The sequence below is a fragment of the Grus americana genome, chromosome 1 (genome assembly GCF_028858705.1).
Source record: "Grus americana isolate bGruAme1 chromosome 1, bGruAme1.mat, whole genome shotgun sequence".
In the NCBI taxonomy this organism is placed as follows: domain Eukaryota; kingdom Metazoa; phylum Chordata; class Aves; order Gruiformes; family Gruidae; genus Grus; species Grus americana.
This window is the reverse complement of record NC_072852.1, coordinates 161,108,743-161,128,450: the sequence shown is the minus strand read 5'-3', so window position 1 is coordinate 161,128,450 and position 19,708 is coordinate 161,108,743. Positions and strand designations below refer to the sequence as shown.

Below are 19,708 nucleotides of genomic sequence, written 5' to 3'. Positions count from 1 at the left end.
TGGTTGTACGTTGCAGTGCCTTTAAAATTCCTGGGTGAATAGCATCTAATTCTGGTAGCCTGCTGTTGGTCCTAAAGCCTGATCTAATGATCCTGTTGTTTCAACAGTCATCTTGCTCCTATACACACCTTGCATTTCCCTGAGTTTCAGGAGAGCGGTGGCCAATTTCTCTCCATTTTCCCTTGTCCCTGCTGAGTAGGTGGGGAGACCTTCCTCCTCCCATGTTGCTGCCCCGAGTGCTTGCTACATGTGAAACAGGAGTTGGAAAGGAGCTGGCTGCTGGAAGGCAGGAATTGCAGCCATGGGGGAGCATCTCTTTCTGCATCAATTCTGTTTTATGCTGGCTTAAGCAGGTCCAGAAGCCATCACAATAATTATGTGTATATGTACACCAGTCCTTATCACTCAGAACAAATCTCATTTTCAATTAAACTAAACTTACATGGATGAGCTTTTTCAAGTTTTTGCAGAGGTAATGGATTTATTTAGTATATTAATGCGTACTGTTCTGTTTTGAATTATATTCATAGCAACATTTTAATGCAACTCTTCAAATGTATGAGGCATTCATAGAATTTAGGATTAGAGTGAAGAGGAAGATGTTTATTGTTCAGAAGAGTTAATGTACATTTTGATTTTGAAGCACTTCAAAATTCAGTGTTTCATATTCACTCCTGCCATTGATTTTCACTATTTGTAACAAAAATCCTCAATTGTGTGCAAGCTCTGTTTTCGGTGTGCATCTCTCCTGTGTCTTTAAAGGCTTTCTGGCTGTTTTTCTGGTTTTTACTCCCTGGAAAGAAAGATGTAATTCATTGTTCTAGTCTTAGAATATCTGAGGTGAGACAGCAGTGCTGTTTTCTTCCTCTCTTACCTGCTTCATTTTCCCCCTTCTTCTGTCTTTCTGTATGTGGATATTTTTTATTCCACTTCAGTTTGTGTGTGCGTGTCCCACAGTTTTCCTTAATTGCTTTTTGCTCTGACTGTGCAGAATCCTGGCTTGTGTGTGTGAGGTTTGTGCAACCATTTTTATCTAGTTTCTGCCTTTTTCAATGGCTTCTGAATCAACTTCCCTCCCTTGAATCAATTGAGGTAATGTGGTGTGGTGTTGCTTAGCAATGCAGGGAAGCTAATACCACCTGGGTGATGTGTGAGCTGTAACCACGCTGAGCAAAGGAGACTACCTGTCCTCTGTGCTCCATGCAGAGAAGAAATCTTGCATTTTCTAACGTTTTCAGCATTCTTGCCTTTGTGTTTGGATTTTTTTTCCCTTTAATGTTGCTGAGTAACAGTTTTATAGACTTACAGATTTTCCTTCCCCCTTCTTCCTGATATATGCAAGTGTAAAATATTTCATAGCATGTAGAATCAAAATATAATTGCGATGTCGATCTTTAAAGAGTTGGGTATCTAATTAACTGTCTTGAGAAAGGTATGTTTTCTGTCTTCCTCCTCCACATACCAAGCAAAGCTATCATGAAAGCAGAGCTGAGCTTTGTAGGATGTTTCAGTCCTCCAAAGCAGCATAGACTGGCAGCCAATCTAGTGTGCGTGGCAGAGCATTAAAAACCAGGATGAATTTGATACCTCCAACCATGTGAGAATATAGAATGAGTTATTGCAGCAGCAGATGTAAAGGTGTTAATGGAAGTTATTAGCTCTGAAATATTTCTTTAAAGTAAAATCGTTGATGTTTACATTGAAATCTCTGAATTTTTAGCTGTGGATAGATTTTAATCTCATTTAAATGGCAAAAGAAGTAAAGTGGTTTTTTCTCCTACTTTATTGTTTTGTTGTTTTTTCCAAAGTCAAGGAAAGTATACAATAAATAAATAAATTCTGCTGCTTTCCTTCTATCCCTTGTCTTTTTTTTAGTAAAAAGCACTAGAAAAATTACATATAGGGGAATTGAATATCTTTGAGCCACAGTTTTACCAGATGGCTGCTCTGATTATTCACACAGTATTGAACAGCATGGGATAACCCCATATCTAAGTCATTGGTTAGGATAAGCGTGAAGGTGTTATCTTCCCCTTTTAAACCAATTAGGATATAAACTAAATTTTTAATTACAATCCTAGGGGAAGAGAGGGGGTGTTCTCAGTCACCCTTGAAGGAGTTGTGGATGCTGACATCTTTTCTTTCTTTGATGGCAATTATATTGAGTGTACTCGTATAACAGGTATAAAAGCTTCATCAGACATTTCTTTTTTTATTCATTTCATGGAATGATGTTTGTGTTTCAGTAAGTGTAAGTCCACCCTTCTTTTTCAGAAACTCTCCCTTGGTGTAGGAAGGCTTGCAAACTCCTTGCAGGCTCTGGGTACAGTTAGCCAAAGCAATTGAGTAAGCAATCATAGCCTTCAGGTGCCTGTACCCGCAATCTCAGCGCTGCCAGGTCATCTGTTCCTTCAAGCCTGGACCCCAGCACAGGGCCATCTTAGAGAGCAACTGGGCAAGCAGCTCTGGTGGTGGGATGGAGGAAGGGTAATGATGAGGTGGGGGCATGGATCTTCGTGGCCAGATCGTGGGGGCCCAGCCTGAAGAACAAATCTGGATGCTGAGGGTGCAACCACTGATGTCAAAATACATCCAGGAGCAGACAGTGGTGGTGGTAGAGAAGTGCAGTCTGGAGGCTGGCCCCTCTTAAGTGCTGTTTGTTAGAGCTGTAAAGGATTTCTTACTAGGTGTCAGATTGTTGAGTGGTTGGTCTCTCTGATCAACTACTCCTACCTCTCTTAACCAGTAGTTTTCATAACTGACAGATGCATTTCCAGTAGCCTGCTAGTTGTTTCATTTCTGGTTTAGACCATTTAATCCGTTGTATGCGCTCATTTATCCTTGTCTATAAGGAAACAAAACATCGAGCTGGTGAGGGGATTTATAGCAGGTTCATTGCCATGGTTTCAGACAGCCTTACGTAGCCTAAAAATAGATACAGGAAAGAATATTCTCTTCCCTTCTCTCCTTCCCCCAGCTCTCTAACTAACTGGAATTTCCTTTTGTGTTTGTATGTTTTTGTTGTTATGGATTTACTGACTGACAGGTCAAGCAAATTTGTTTGATGGTTTGTTTGAAAGAGGAAAGTTCACCATAGTATATAATACATTGGGGAGTGACTTTCCTGGTTGTGTGCCAAGGTTATTACCTCCTGCTCCTCTCTGCTTACACTTGAGTAGTGCTACTTTGGTAGACTGTAGCTTATTACAAGCTGGTGCAGTAGTCCAAGCTGTTTAAGGGACCACCCTGGGGATACCTTTGGAAATTATAACCTTGACGTTGCCCTGTGCTTAGTAGGGGAAGCATACAGAGCACATGATGATGTGCCTTTAGCAGCCTGTGCTGCTGCCTCAACAGGCTTCTCTTCCAGAGTCAGGCTGGCCGCTTTACTGTGTCTCCTGCAACCCCACAACAATGATGTTGCAAACAGGTTAAGGATCACGGCTGTAGCTTTAGCAGAATAAGTTTTAAACTGCTGGTTTGTGTACAGTGGCGCTTGGGCTGCAGCAGCAAGGAGCTAGGGGAGGCAAACTGGGTGGGTGACCTTTGCTTCTCCTCAGTATCCTCGCTGAGACAGCACAGCAGCTACACAACCTTGGCTGGCTGGCTTAAAGCTTGCTTGGGCATGGCTTCGCTATCTCCTGATTGCAGTGTTGTTTGTCTGCGTACGTCAGAAAAATGGAGGTGGAACAGTGATTGGCAGTTAATATGGTCTCTTCTGATGTGTACCGACTGAACTATGTTTGGCTTTGGGTTGGGTAGCTGAATTTCCCCCCACCCCCTTCAACAGAAGTGTTGACTATTTCTGTTAGCAGGAGTCCCGGATGCTTTTAGATCTCTCTCCCCAGACAGGAAGGGCATGGATTGGAATCACACCGATGCCTTGGATTTCCTGCATTGCTTCCTGTTGAATTGATGGGCCAAAAGCTAAGAGGAGAGATACTGTGTTACAGGGCTTGTATTCGGTGTGCAACTCTTGAGGTTTGCAGCATGCCTATTTACGTTGGAAAGTAAGTAAATAGCCTCACAGCAGGTTTATCAACTCTTATCCGTTAGTGACAAGTTTTGGAGTGAAGGAAAAGTGCTCCAGGTTGAATTGCAAAGGGTGAAAAAATCCCGTGTGGGCTCTTAGCAGATTGTATGGCAAACAAGTTGTCGGTACTGCTGATCCATTTTTCATGACCAAGGCTTTGAGTGCCCAAGAGATGCTGCGGTAAGTTTATTGATTTGTATGTGTTGCTACTGTTACTAGGCTTTTTCTTTCTTCCTGCTGCTGCTTTGTGGTCAGTGTGCCCCAACCTTTCTCTGTGGGGACTAAATGGAGAAGAGCTGATGTGCTGTCAGGGTGCAAATATGTTTGTGAATGGCTGCAGAGTATTGCTATTTCTTTTGCTTTTTTGGCTTATTTACTGGTTGTAAATACTTTCAAATTTTCTCATGTTTCTGAACTGATAAAGATGTGGCTTCTCTTTCCATATACCATATTGGACAAAATATGTATATTTAGGAAGAAGGGGGTACAGGATAGATAGGACTGCGGATAGTGATTTTTCTCTTCCTGTCTGGTTGGGCAGTATAAATGTGTTTAGGACAGCTTAAGGGAGTACCTGCTATTCAGAAGAGATTAAACCTTATCCAGGACTCTGTGTGTCTATGTAGGGGTAGAAGGGTCAGATACAGCCTGCAAGTTGAATTTTCAGTGTTTTGCTATGAAGTCTTTTCTGTTACTTGCATGCTGCATTGTACTTGGTATCTGCAACATGTGCCTATGCTTTCCTGTTCCTCTGTGTGCTATTCTGCAGTATTTATGTGCCTGACTTTGGCAACTGGAGAGCAGGAGAAAAGCAGCCTCCAAGTACAGATGAGGGAAATGTGCCTTCTCAGCCTTCCCCAGAGGCAGGGACCTGCTTTGGCCTGTTCATCACCAGAGGAGGTCAGGAGGGTTGAGGTGGCTGTTTTATTGTTGTTCTGAAGAACCGCTCTGTTCCTCTTTGAGCAGAGGTGAGTTTGCCATCTTTTTGAAGGATGCACACTGGGATTTTCACAAAATACTGGCTCCCTGGCTATAAGGAGTAGCCATGCAGTCTCTTCACATTCAGTGATTTTCAATTTCCCAACCCAAAGTGAAGCTGAAGGAGTTCCTAGAGGCTCCCAGGGATGAAAGGATGACTACCATCTGTGTTTGGTCATGGGGAGAAGTGCAGACTGCTTCATGCAGGCCAGCCCAGATTGCAGAGCCAGGCCATGTTAGTCAACGTTTGAAAATATAATCCTATCTGACACTGGAGGGGAAAATTGTCCATACCTGACAGATGTTTACATATTCTTTAAGTAGACCTCCCTTCTGCTGTAATGATTTAAGCCCCTGGAAATACTCTATGCCTGAATTTACATAAAATAAATCAACCTGCATATTACATCAACACACTGTAGCTGATCGTCTCTTTACCTTCCCATCTATCCAACACTTGTGTTTCAAACAGTATCATTTTACATCCATTTTTGTTCCCTCTGACCCTTCCAGCCACTTCCTTGCTCCTGGACACCGCTCGCTGCGCACCAGCGTGTTCCACATGGGAACGCTTCTGTGTGTGCATGCTCCTGAAATACGCCCAGAGCTTCGCATGGATGCTCACCTCCTCCATCGAAAGATGCAGAGACTGGTGTGTGTGTGTATTTGGGGGTGGAGGTGGCAGATGTCTAGAAGCAGAGATTAGGAAGAGATGACAGAGTATACATGGAGGAGCTAAGGCGGGGACAAGCTCTTAGTGCATCTACAGGAGTTGGGAGCAAAGTGAAAGCAACACCGTAAGCATCAAATTGTATGCTGTTTGTTTTGTCTGGATAATGAGGCAGGTTTGAAGGCAGATGCTTCCCTTGTAGACCTTTTAGGAATTGGAGTATTCATATTCAGGAAGGATGAAAATGAAGATACTGTTTTCTGGACTCTCACGGTAGTGCCAGTCATGTTATTTGCTTTCTTTAATGCTCGCTCAAGAAGTCAAAGCATCTTCATACTTCAAATATAATTATAGATTAGATTCCGTTTAAAGAACATGATTAATGTTGCAAAGCAAAAGTCCACAGTGAAAAGCTGTAATTCTCCCTTTTTGTGACATATGACACAATCTTTAATTATTTAGTTACATTTTTCTCCCTTTTTATGATCTCCATCTTGTTTATTGGGTATGGTAGTTCTCCTCCTACAGAAAAATACTGTTGTATATTATGTTGTCTGTGAGAAAGGTCTCATTTCTTACATTTTGCAGATATTGGAAGAGGAGGGTGGCTGAAGAGAGCTGATGTCCTCCTGCTTTAAAGGAAGTGACTTCAATTCTTGACAGTTCCCTGCATTGTTAGAAGTGACTTAAACACCCAGAAAATAGTTAAACTCTTGATAAAACTTGAGATCTGTGAGCTAATTCTTGGAAAGCCTCATGCTCCTGGATGCAGCCTGTAGTAAAAAGATCTGTAATCATGGATAAAGAAAGCTGTGGGATGTGAAATACTTGAAGAGTGAGTTGCCCCTAAGAGTCTCAGTTTGGGAATACAGAGTCAGTGGGTTTGCTTTGGACATCAGTCTGTTTGACCTGGATCAATAAATGGATTTAGACTCCAAACTCCCCATGGAGCCAATATGTACGTGTCTTGAGAACCTCGGTTTTCTGTTTCTAATTCCCTATATAGGAAGTAAGGATAATGTGGTGCCTCCTCCTCTCACAAGGGTATCATCAAGTTAGAGTAAGTACTTTTTGACAGAGTAAATCAGTCCACTATACAGAAAGTGCAGAAAGAGAGCTGTTAATTCTGTCTTAACAGGTAGTTAATAAGCCTTAAGGATAGAACAGAGAGGAAAAAATAAATCCCAGGTGCCTTCCCCATAACTGGCTGCGCTGCCCTATGTGGTGAATGAGTCAGAGTGGTCTTTGGCAGCGCCAGGGAGGGAAATTGGTGAAGGTGATAGTGTGCAATAACAGGAAGGAGTAACTTGTGGTTTGATGGCATGGTTTAACGCAAACAATTCCTGATTCTTAACTCTTCCTGCAAGGGGTGCAGTTTTCTCTTAGAGAAAAAAAATGAAAATCTCTTCTGTTTGAAAATGGAAGCTGCCGTAGCAGCTGTAAAATTTACGCTCTCGCTAGATGTTCTGGCACTGGGGCGAGAGCTGTGGGTGGCGGCGGCAGCAGACCGTTGTGCTCTGCCGAGCAGCCCTGCACCCGTTGTTGCACATGTGCAGGACAGGGCTGTTGATGTCAGGTCCCAGCTCTGGAGGGAAATGGACTTAGTCCTCTGCTAAAGAGCACCTTTTTCCCCCTCTCCGATTCGTCTTGTCCTTCCTGACAATCCTTTTGCACTTTTTGGGGCCTGTCTCCAGTTCTTGGCTTCTTATTCTCTTACCTTTCACCTGCGCTTTCTCATCCCTTCTAGACTCAATGTCAGAGACCAGACACCGTGCCTGTCCCGGCCCCCCTTCCCCATCCTTGTCCAGTTTTCCTCTTTTCTTTCTTCCTTTTTCGCTTTTCCTGCCTCATTTTGTGCACTGCCTTGGGATCCCTGGCTCACTTCCCACCCCGTTTTGCTCTCTCCCTCCTTTTTCGAGGCCCTTGTCCCAGTCTTCTTTGCCTCCCTCAGGTCTGGCACTCATCCCCGCTGCTCTCCAGATGCACGCCTTCCGCTTCCTGGCTGCCCGGGTGCCACCAGGCCCGCCACGGCCAGCGCAGGAAAGATGGGCTTCCCTCCTCTTCCCTCCAGGGCCTGGACCTGCTCCAGTTTGGGCAGCCATGGAAACGAAAGGCGTCTCGGGCTCCTCTGTTCCCAGGCTGGCGCGTGCTCACCTGCTCTGTGGGGAGACGTTTGGTTGCCCATTGGGAAAGCGTGTGAAGTTCAAGCATGATCAGCAAGGAAAAAGTCCTGGGAGATACTAGTTATTTAGTCTTTAGAGGTCTTTGCCTGCCACGGGTATGCTGTATACTACTATTGGATATGGGTATAAAAGCTGCTTTCCATGTTCAGCATAAACTGAAGTTACTTGAGACTCAGGAGCCAAGAAAGGAATACGGGGAGTATAGGATGTTCTCCAAGGGAAGAGCCATCTAATACCCAGTCTCCCATTTGCCTGGCACAGCAGTGCGCTCTGCCGTGCTGCTGCATTGGGAGCCTCGTATTTAGTGAGAGGGCCTGTCAAAATCCTTCAGGCAGCATTCACTGTGAATGATTTGAAATGTATTATTTTCCATGTCCCTCTTTCTGCTTGATCTTTCACTGACAACTTCTACCTCTTGATGCCTTAATAGTAGAGAAGGATCTGAGTCTTACGCCTCTCCGTCCTGCTTAGATTGTAAAAGCTGTTTTGGAGTGTTACTTCCAATGATATTTTGAGGAGATGGTTGCAGACCAGTGGGCTGCTTTGCCAGTATTTCTACTTTCTCTCCTTGTAAATGCTATGAGGAAGAGAACAGAACAAGAGAACTGATGCTTTCCACTGTCCCCTTCAATAGTAAAAAGTACAGATTCCCCAGATAATGCTTCTAAGCAAGTGAGTAATTAGTTTTGAAATGTAACAGAAACCACAGGGATGTAATCTGCACTGGAAGAGGTTTGTTGATGAAGGGATGATGGGGTAGTTGGACAGGCAGGCCCTTCTCTAGGTGCAGCTTCTAAAGCTTGCAATAATAGTGCTGTGCTTTGGAGTAACTTATGCCAGTTTTCATTGTGAAGTGAGTTACGATGGGAAAAGCAGTTTATTCTGCAGACACAACAGCAGCTAACAGAGCTTTTTTTGGTCTAAATCTGTCTTACATGAAAACCAACCCTAGTCTGTCTTCATGAAGTGTATATAATATAAATATTCTAGCCAGACATAAAATGAGGACTTACCTGTGGCAGCAGTATATCTGTATCTCTGTCTCACAGTATCTCTGGTAGCTGTTCACAGAATAAAACCAGTGTTACAATTATCTAAAGACAGAGGAATACTGTATCTTGAAAGATTGGGAGAGCTGTCCTCAGACAAACAGGGCAGACAGTGTCTAGACCGCGCTGTTCAGCACAGGTAGAGTTTCTCCAGGGATCTTTTAGTGGTTCAAGTATTTGCGCAAAGAGAAATGAGATTCAAACTTGCTCAGGTTTCTAAGTGTTGTAATAATTTTAAAAATCATTTTGAAGGAAAAATAAAGACATGATTTTAAAACACTGTAGGATATTTGAGTCTGGATATTATACAATCATACCTCATGACCTGTTATATCTCCACCAGGATGCCAAGGAATCTATTCAGTTGTTTTCTAAACAGCAGTACACAAAGCAGTTTTTTTCTTGATGGTACGAGCATTTCCGACTGGAAACTGTGACATTACCAAGTGTGGTATTTCCTTGGTCAAGCACAATAAAGGCTTCTGGTGAAAGACTTAATTAAAAAAACCCAACATTGAATATTCAATTATATCGAGCAGTTTTACAAACTTATAAAAAAGTCTCTTTTGGGAACAGATGTATAAAATATTTAAAGCCTGCAGGAATTTTTTCTGGTTTTATAGTGGGTTGTATACTGAGCATACAACTGTGACCATAAATACGTTTTTCCTGGTGGAAGACCTATGTAATAATTTTGTGGGAGTCTGATCACAAGCTTTGGGCAGAAAGGAAACTAGGCAAGGCCATAATGGCTTCAATTTAACATGTTTGGATAGGCGTTTTCCCTGGGTGCATAACGCTGAGCACTGATGTCGTTGACCTCTGTGGTTTTGAGCCACTGGGCCATAAGGGTCCCCCTTTCGTGCAGTACGGTGTGCGTGGTGGCAAGCTCATGAGTTTCTGCTCCGTACTCATGCAACACACCATCAATGCAACAAATCATATCCCATCTCCCTCAACAGGAGAGAGAAAGGGATCCTGGCATGCTGACTGCTGCATTTTGGTGTTCTGCTAGGGGTCGATGTGCTCAAGGAAGGGAGAAGCTCCTCCAAAGGGCTGCTGAACACCCAGATTAGGCTCTGGTGCTTGACAGCTCTCCAGAGTAGCCAGCCTGTGTTTAGGCAGCATGAATACCTCTACTATATACTCATACTTGGTTCAGAGAAGTAGTATTTCCCCCAAGCTGTTTATTTCTCAAAACCAGAACTGTATCAGATTTTTCTCCAACTGCTGAACAGTAGTATTAATGTAGTGTGTTATTTATTCTTTTGACATGTTTTTATTTCATGGAAAACGTCTACGTTATGCTTGAGACTGGGTATGAGTTGCTGGATCCCTTTCAGAATTCTGTTAAATCTGGAAGTAAATCAGATTACTTTCTTCTACTATAAGCACATTCGGCTTGGCTTTCACATGAGGTGTTGTATGGGTGAACGAGCCCAGAGCACTCCAGCTGGTGCAACAGCTTTATTTATGCAGAGTGATGGCATGAAAGGGTTTTGGAAAATGCTTTTAATGGCTTCAGGAGAGATTTGTATGACTATTGAACCACTAAACTGCTTTAAGTTCTTACCCACTTTGCTTGTGTTTTCCAGTGACAAACCGCAGGCTCAGGTGATGACCCAGCTGATCAAGAAACCTTATGCTGGCTGGAAACACAAGAAAGAGAGGTTTTCTTAAACTCTCTTTATATGTTCATAGCATTTACCATGCGGCAATAAATCTTCCATGGCCATTCTGTCCATAGTGTGAAATAGCTTTTTGCCCACGTGATGATGCTTTTATATCTCAACTTTAAAAAGCTTTAGGTCTTTGTAAAATGATAAGATGTACTTTGTCACTTTTACAACACATTTTATCATCAGTGAAGGATTAGCTGAATGACTTCAACATGTATTTCATGCATTCTTTACTCCTAATTTTTTTCCCCATGGGTTGTTTTTTTTAAATTGCATCTTGTCACTTGTGCAAGCATGTTGAAGTTTTACTTCTTTTTCATAGGTTTTAGTGGCAGAATTGGCACAAACAGGTTATGTAAAATGGAAGGGGTGTCAAGGAAACCGAATAGAAGTATACGATACCAGTAACTTGTAGCTTCTTCCTAAGTCGTTTCTTATGCAGGTAGTTTTGACAACGGGTTGAAAAACATCTCAGAAAGCAGGTTGTGAGTTTCACAGTAAAGAAGAAATATTCTTCCGCTTCCTCGAGATAAAGCAGAAATTTTATAGAAAAGATGTGGTCTGTTCAGTTGGGAAAGTAAAGTGGCAGGAAAGCATTTTCAAATAAAAACACTGTTGAACTTCATGTACAAGTTATAAACACATGATGGTAGCTAAATGGTGATACAATAAATGAAAAACAAGTGGGCAATATTTACTGCAAATTTTAATGTGTCTAATAACAATTGAAGCATTTCTGTAGAAATATCTCCCTCTGGGCTGTTAAGGGATTCATGGGTCCAGGAGCTCCCCATTTTGCTCAGACCGTGCCCTTGGATTTGAAAGGAAAACACAGTTGTTCGAAGAGTTGCTAACTGAACAATTGGAGCTAATCATCCCCTTGGCTTAGCAGATGAGACATTAATTTTCCTTCCAGGAATAGCCAGAGTTACCTGTTTGCCTTCAAGTTGGCTGATTTAAAATCTGAAGAAAAAACTTTAAAATTGGCTGTGCTGGTTTGAATAGGATATTTGCCTTCCTGATTCAAGTAAATAGCGTTGCTCATGGTACAAGGGTACGTAGTGAAGAATAAATAGCGAAGCCAAGTCCTTATAGGTTGGGAAATGGTCACAACCAGTCACAAGAGTAACTTGTATGAAGAGCATTGCGGGGGGGCTCCTTGGGAAGGGTGAGTGTAGGAAGACTTCACTTATATAATTGCTCACTTACATATACGTGATGGCTTTGCTTGTGTGAGATGCAGGGAAGAAAAAGAAATGCTCCTTGCCTGCAAGAAGTTTCTAATGCAAGGTTATCCGGAAAATGTAGCATGCAGTGAATCAATATGTTTACTGTCTTGTTTAATATCTTTGACAGTCATCAAAAGTAATTTTAGTTTTGTGGGTTTAAAAAAAATACTTTACTAAACTGGCTTGATTCACAGAACAATCTGTATTTATGCTTAAGGGATGAGGGTTTTTCACAGAGGCAATTGCAAAAGCATACAGAAATTTATTACTCCACTTGTTGATAGATCTACTGACAGGTGTGTGGTTGAGGAAAAAAGATAGCATACATCAGATTTGTGCAGGGTGGGACTGCTCTTTGCTGACATCTGGCAGAAGATTTGGAATCTGGGACAGCTGCTAGCACCACAGAATTGCAAACAGCTTTAGGGCCTGAATGCAATGAAGATAAATGAGCTCCAGTTGGAAGCTGAATGGCCCTAGAGGTAGAAGCAGTAATGAATGTGGGCACTCTGAATGCTGTACAGATAGGCTTGCAAGAGGTGGGTTTTTTTGTCCTGTACATATATAAATGTTCATTATTCTGGATAGCAGGCTACATTAGCAGTGTACTGAATAGTTTGAGTTTGTAAAGCTATGTGTAACTGCTTAGGTACCTGAATTTAACATTGTTTTATATTCTAGCTGGTTTGGTGTTAACAACTAAATGTACTGGATTGTTCTAGGAATCTGAGTACTTTGTCCATCTGCATGACTGTACCATAGAAATGGAGTCAAGAGATAAGACAGTGTCATTTAGAGGTTTTCAGAGTCTGACCAAGATGGGCAAGTTTGTGGGCTATCTTTATTTTCATGATAGGTGATGAATTATTCTGTTATAGATATTCTGCCTTAATTGAGGGCATTTCTTATTGCTGCAAATTTTAGGAAGTCTGCAGAATGCTAGAGTATCCAGTTGCAAAAAGTGGACAGCCATGGTGTTTTCTTGGGCAGGCAGGTTTTAAGAGGTTAATTTTCTGTGTCTTTAGGGACATGAATAAGAAAAAATAAATTTGTGTTTAGAAATTAAGCCCAGTTTAGGAGCTTCCCCCTCCATTCTGTTCTCCACTGACTGTGCAGGGGATTAGATGTGAGCCTCTCTTTAATGCTTATCTTCTTGACCATATCTCACCTAGAGCCTCCCTACTTCTGACTTCATGAAACAGCCATCATTTACAACACTGCTTTTTTTTTTTTTTTTTTTTTTAGATCCCAGAAGGTAGTCCAATGGTAGAGGAGAATTGGCTTTTAATAATACTTCCTTCTCAGTTTGAATATTGTGGATATGAGCAGAAAGGGCAGACAGCAGTCTGAACACGAATCCAGAAACTACTTTCTCCTGCAATGTTTTCACTGGAGGCTGAGCAACCCAGCTGAGTCTGCTGGGTGCAAGCAGAGAAGCAGACACCCAGCACCTGTGTCTATACTACTGCCCTTCAAGCTTGAGCTATTTTTCTCTTAAGAGCTTTTGGTGTCACATTTCTTTCTTTCCACAAAAATGCTGGTCCATTAGCCTAATGAGAAGTTTCTGGATTTATGTTAGATTTCTAATGTATGTTTTTCTTTGTAAGGACCTTCATGTAATTTCAAGGGTGTATGAGAATCTGTGTGGAATAACATGAAGCATGAATGTCATGTTAGTGAGGCAGTTGTTTGAGGGTTTTGGTAGTTCCTTAAGAAAATCAGACTTTAAAGAGAAAATTTTCCAAGAAATCATAGAACCATAGAATGGTTTGGGTTGGAAGGGACCTCAAAGATCATCTAGTTCCAACCTCCCTGCTGCGGGCAGGGACACCCTCCACTAGACCACGTTGCCCAAAGCCCCATCCAACCTGGCCTTGAACACTGCCAGGGATGGGGCCTCCACAACTTCTCTGGGCAACCTGTTCCAGTGCCTCACCACTCTCACAGTAAAGGATTTCTTCCTAATATCTAATCTAAACCTACCCTCCTTCAGCTTGAACCCATTACCCCTTGTCCTGTCACTCCATGCCCTTGTAAACAGTCCCTCTCCAGCTTTCCTGTAGGCCCCTTCAGGTACTGGAAGGCTGCTATAAGGTCTCCCAGGAGCCTTCTCTTCTCCAGGCTGAACAACCCCAACTCTCTCAGCCTGTCCTCATAGGAGAGGTGCTCCAGCCCTCTGAGCAGCTTTGTGGCCCTCCTCTGGACTCGCTCCAACAGCTCGATGTCTCTCCTGTACTGGGGCCCCCAGAGCTGGACGCAGTGCTCCAAGTGGGGTCTCACCAGAGCAGAGTAGAGAGGCAGAATCACCTCCTTTGACCTGCTGGTCACACATCTTTTGATGCAGCCCAGGATGTGGTTTGGCTTTCTGGGCTGCAAGCGCACACTGCCGGCTCATGTTGAGCTTTTCATCAACCAACACTCCCAAGTCCTTCTCCTCAGGGCTGCTCTCAATCCATTCTCGGCCCAGCCTGTAGTTGTATTGAATATTCTCCCATGAGAAACTGCCAAAGACTCATAAGACAACAGTGACTTCAAAGCTTTTAAACTCCACCCCGTTGCCCCTTCCTTCTCTGCTGCAGACTTCTCCTTCCTCCAAATTGTGTTTGTTTTGTATTTGTGAAGAAAATAAATCTGTCACCTCTAGGTATTCCCACAGAGTTGTCCCATGTGGTGCCTGGTGACTTCACGCTCAAGAAACAAATTTTGGTTACTGTCATTTGCCTGGAACAGGGCTGATCCAGTCACTTTGTGTAGCATGACTTGAAAATTTGCCATTTATTGCTGCCATGGCTAGCTGCGTGCATTGTGTCTGCTGCCTCATGGGCTTTCACTACTGCTGTGCCTGGTGCGCATGAGCTCTCTGCTGAGCAAAGTGCTGAGGATGATTTCTTTCTTTAGCACCAATTCATCATAACTTTCAAAATAGTGGTTTTTAGCAAAGAAATCGCATTAGTGTTATTTAGATGGATAATGTAAATTTTTGTAATTACCATGTTTGCTTTGTGCAAGACTGCCATGGACTTGCAGAAATTAACTGTGATAATGTTTACAAAATACAAAAACCTGAGCTGTGTTGTCCCTCTGTCTGCTCCCCATCATTTCTAACTGAATTTGGTTTCAGTCTTCCATGTCCTCTTACCTTGTTATATTATTTTATTATTATTTTTTTAATGTGGGTTCAAGAAACTTGCTCCCTTATTTCATGTTTATGGTAATTTTGGTATATTAATGAAAATGCAGCTTCATTGACAATGTATGCTGCGGGTACAGAATTTTCCCTTGGTGAAGATCTGCTGTGTGCTTTTGGCAGGGCTGTACATTTATACCTACTTTGCTGTTGTCCATGGGGAGGGAAAAGGAAATATGAAGGATCAGCACATCATATGAGAAGTGGGCTTGGTTGATAAATTAGTCTCTGCAGTGGGGCAGCTGAGGTGCAGATGTGTCCTGCTCCTTCTGCTTTGGAGTATTCATGTCCTGGTGCAGGAGTGGACTGAGCCTGGGAGAGAGGTGGCATCTTCACCCTCATGGTTAGATTTGCCACAGCTGCTTTCTCTGAGCTCTCCACATGTGATTGGTGTGTATTATCCTGTCTTTCCTTATAACTTATTTATTATGATTCCTTAAACTTACTCCAGTTTGTCAAGTTTTATGTTTTTCTGCAAATATGAAGGTGCTTAGAACTGAAGATGAGTACTTGACAGGAGTGTTAGCTAGCAGTATTCACAGTAGTCCTTTCCACAGCTGAGGCTTTTGAAAAGTTTTACAAGAAGCTGAGAGTTAAAAGCGCCTGTGAGCAGTTTGCCTGGATTCCCCCTCTTTCTCCTTGCTGCTTCACATTCATTATCCTTTGAAAGATCTGGATTGAATTTGTTCCTCTCTAGTCCTCTGGTGCCTTCCTAGTTCTCACTGATGGTTTATAAGGCATTGAGTCTGAGTCATCTCATCTGCTGTTATATTGATTACTTCAATCTCTTTCAAATGTTTCATTGCCATATGAGGTGGGAGACAGTGTTGAGCCAGCTTCTGAGAAGCCTCGACTGCAGCTCTGGCACTTTAGGTCTGCCTGGTGACTTTACAGGCCAGTCACACCATCCCACTCTGCCTCAGGCTTCCCCATCTTTAAAAGAATAGTGAGCTGTGCAGCTTTCTGTTTTGTCCTGTGAAAATGTGTTTAAGCAAAGCAAAAGAAGTGAAAAAGGTCTCCCCCGTAACAGGAGCCGTCAGGCTTTGGGAACCTCTTGCATCAAATGTCCAAACCTCATTGCCTGACCTAGCAGAGCAGAGTGATTAACAGATCAGATTAGCATCTATTCCAACATGAGCTCTGCTCATGTTTCTAGCAGTGGCTTATTGATTCTCTTTTCCTCAGGATTTTGTGATTTTTTTGTAACCCTTTATTCTGAGCACCTCCCACCCCCACAACCCTCTCCCCCCAAAAAAAAGAAAGAGTGCTGTTTATACTCCTAGTTCTTTGGACTAAGTCAGTTTGATTGTTTGTTCATCCTGTGAAAGAAAAATACATGGATACTGTAACTGGCCTCAACCTTTCCGATGCTGTAAAAGGTGCCTGTTTTGAACGTGGAGAACTAAAATGACTTTATGCTGAACCACATCGTGGCCTTTGTCCAGGTACTGCTTAAGTATATACAGAACATAAAATTTTCGTCTAAGCATGCAGTATCTGTGTAAAAGGATTGTTAATGTGTGATTAGACCAAAACCACATTTACTAATCTATCTAATGGCAGTTGTAGCTTTTTTTGCCTTTCAGGTGTTTCACGTAGAGTTAGGTGAGATGGCTTGAGTCAGTCTAGTGGCCTGCCAGCAGCTGGCTGGGCTTAGCTCACCCTGGCCTTAGGTTTGCCGGCCTGCTGAGAGCTGATTTAATCTGCTAACACAGCAAAGAATGAATACAGAGTTGGGTTTTTTTGGGTTAGCAAGGTGTATTGGCTTGGCGAAGGGTCTGAGGATGGTGAGAGTCAGTGCATGGCATCAGGCAGGGGAGGAGCAGGAGGTTCTGAGGCTCCTCTGTGGGCAGCTCAGCTGTCTCGGGTACCTTCTCCCCTCACACAGGTTGGGATGCAGGTTAGCTCTCTGCAGCAGTCTCTCTCCATCTTTGCAGATGCTGCTGCGCTACTGAGAAGAGACTGACACCCAGCAAATCTGCAGCAGAAACAATAGATGTTATTTTAGCCCTGGGTTTCACCAGCTGTCAAAAAGAGCAGGCAGAAACTCTTAATTTTCAGAGTTCAGATGTATTCTTTTTATTTGCCACACTCTCGGCTCCCATACCAGTTGTCTACCTCCACTTATATTTTGCTTGGAGCTGCCTGTGCTGGAGTCTGGTGGCCACTGCTTTTTCTTCTCCACTAATACCCTCCCCAATTCATCAATGTCTTCTTCCTACTAGAGTGCGTTTAAAATTCCCCATCTTCTGTCCAAACTCGTTCCTTGTCCTCATTGTGACAGGCATTAGGCATCCTAATCTCCCCAGGTTTGTTTAATATTTGCTTAATACTCTTCTGTTGCATTCTGTGACCTTACTTCTTGGTTTTCTAGACCAAAGTGATTTCGAGAAAGGTATACAGCTTGACTGATGCACTGCATTATTTTAGAGAGAGTAATTGTCGTAATTTTTAAGGCCTCTTTTACATAAAGGCATAATAAAGATACCATGTTGATGTTATAGCACAACAGTGAGTGAGACTAGTGTCACACAGAAAACAGCCTTAAATAATGTCCAGTGCCACGTGCTGATGTTTAGATATACATACGGATTAAAAAAGGAAAGGTCTGCTTTTAGTTTTGTAAGTAGCAGATGCATGTGATCAGGGTTGAACAATACTTGTTAGATCTTTGCTTCCAAAGGGAAGTGTGCGTGTGTAACTGAATGGTTCAATATGTATTTATTACAAGAGTTTCTATCTTACTAAATAATACTGAATGGTTCAATATGTATTTATTACAAGAGTTTCTATCTTACTAAATAATACTGAATGGTTCAATATGTATTTATTACAAGAGTTTCTATCTTACACAGCTGAGAGGTTGTTTTTATTATTATTATTTAGTGTATGGAGTGGTTTGGCTTGTACCTTTCCTCTATGATTTTTTTGGCTCCTAAATTTGGGTCTTTTTTCCTTGTTTCACTAAGTTTATTGGCCTGTCTGAATGTGTGTGTGTGGGCCACTAGATCATCTAGTCAGAACATTTATAGAAAGGTTCAAGCTCTGTAATATTTCCTTGTGTTGATTATTTAATGGTACCGCTTGAACTGACTGGATTGATTCCTGTGTTTAGGATTTAATGGAAAGAACAGATTTCTTTTTCATCCACTTTAAATGTCTGTACCTAGCCAAAACCTATCGTAGTAACACAGCAATTGTAGAGGTCCTTTCTGCTGTGTAGGCACTGTCTGTGGTAGATGGTTACTTCAGAAGAGCTCTTAAAACAGCTTTTGAATTAATAAGGACATGGGCAAGTATCTTATCAGTGGCCCTTCCAGACAGGGTGCATGTGTTACCTTTTTAAATGTCCCCATGTACTTCACATGCATGAAAACCAGATTTATTTGTAAGTAGACCTGGAGTCTTGCTTTGTAGAGCTTGGTCTCTTCTGGAATTCCTGCCTCCAACTGCAGCTTTCTTGTTGGCACTTCTTGTTTCATAAAAAAACTGCTGGGTAGGATAGTGCTGGTTCATTGCACAAGTTTGTCTGCAGGTTTTTGTTTTCCTTCACTTACGTTGAGCTGATATGTAGAAGTGTGTGATCCCTCATTTTTCATTCCCTTCGTTCTCAGCTAACACTATTTTTTTCTTTTAATCAAGGTGCTTTTTAAAAAAATTTTACTCCAAGCCGCTTGCCGTGTTAAAAATCTGTGGGAACAAATTAGTCAGGATATGGAAGAGTTATATGTACTAAATAGTATATCCTGCTGAAGACAGGACCATTTTTATTATGTCCTTACAGAAGGAATGGGTATCTTATTGCACAGAACTGTTCTTTATAGTGTACTACAGAACTGGTGATGCATTCACTAATACCTAGGCTATCCTTTGCTTTCTATTTTTCCCATAGGCTGTGCGGTATTTGTAAACTCAGAGTAAAAGCCAGGCAATGATGCCAGTACTCTTCTTGTGCCTCTGTTCAGCTGGAAAGTTGCATTTCCATTCTTTCTGTGTGCTACATGTTTTCTATTGGTCATTGATCAGCATATGACAGTCATGCAGAATGGAAATGCAATTACCAAGAAAGATAAATAGCTGGGTTTCATCAGAAACCCAGCTAGAGTGTCAAAAGGGGCGGGGGGAAGTGAAATAAGATTCTAGTATGATATGTAACATTTGACAAGTAAAACTAATGGTCCTTGAATTAAAAAAGAAGGTTCAAAGTTGTGACAGTTAATGAAAAATCACACTGAATCACTGTTGTAGCTCTGCTCCCTTTTTAGGATAGAATAATTATTTAGCAGAAATGTGCTGTGTAATGTGGTGTGAAAGCTGCACAGAAACAAAATTAGCAAGCCAGTTTCTGGGGTTACTTTCTGTGAATATGAAGCAGCTGTCCACATTCAGCTTGGGGGCACAGGCGAGCTGGTGCAGGTGTGTAGCCTTCCCCTAGCACAGCAAGGAAGGTGTGTTCCTTGGTGTTCCCCTCCCACTTACAGGGCTCCATGGGAAATCAGATTTCCCTTGCTTTTTCCAGCGAGTGTTTTTGCTCTGGCTGCTTCTGGACTTCCCAGTAGCATGTCCTCATAGACCTTGGCCCATCAGTGGGATCAGGCCAGGATCCAGGTTCTAGAGCAGCTCTGGTCCCCAAAGGAAACAAAATATTTAGGCCATGTAGTTGTGGTCATTTCGCATCCCTTTGGTTTTCCTGCTTTGCA

At 42.4% G+C, this 19,708-nt stretch overlaps 1 protein-coding gene across 4 annotated transcripts in view; it reads left to right on the top strand.

The window, feature by feature from the left end:
• The window catches only part of FARP1 (FERM, ARH/RhoGEF and pleckstrin domain protein 1), a 220,142-nt gene that overhangs the window by 26,537 nt on the left and 173,897 nt on the right, over positions 1 to 19,708 (top strand). The window lies entirely within an intron of this gene.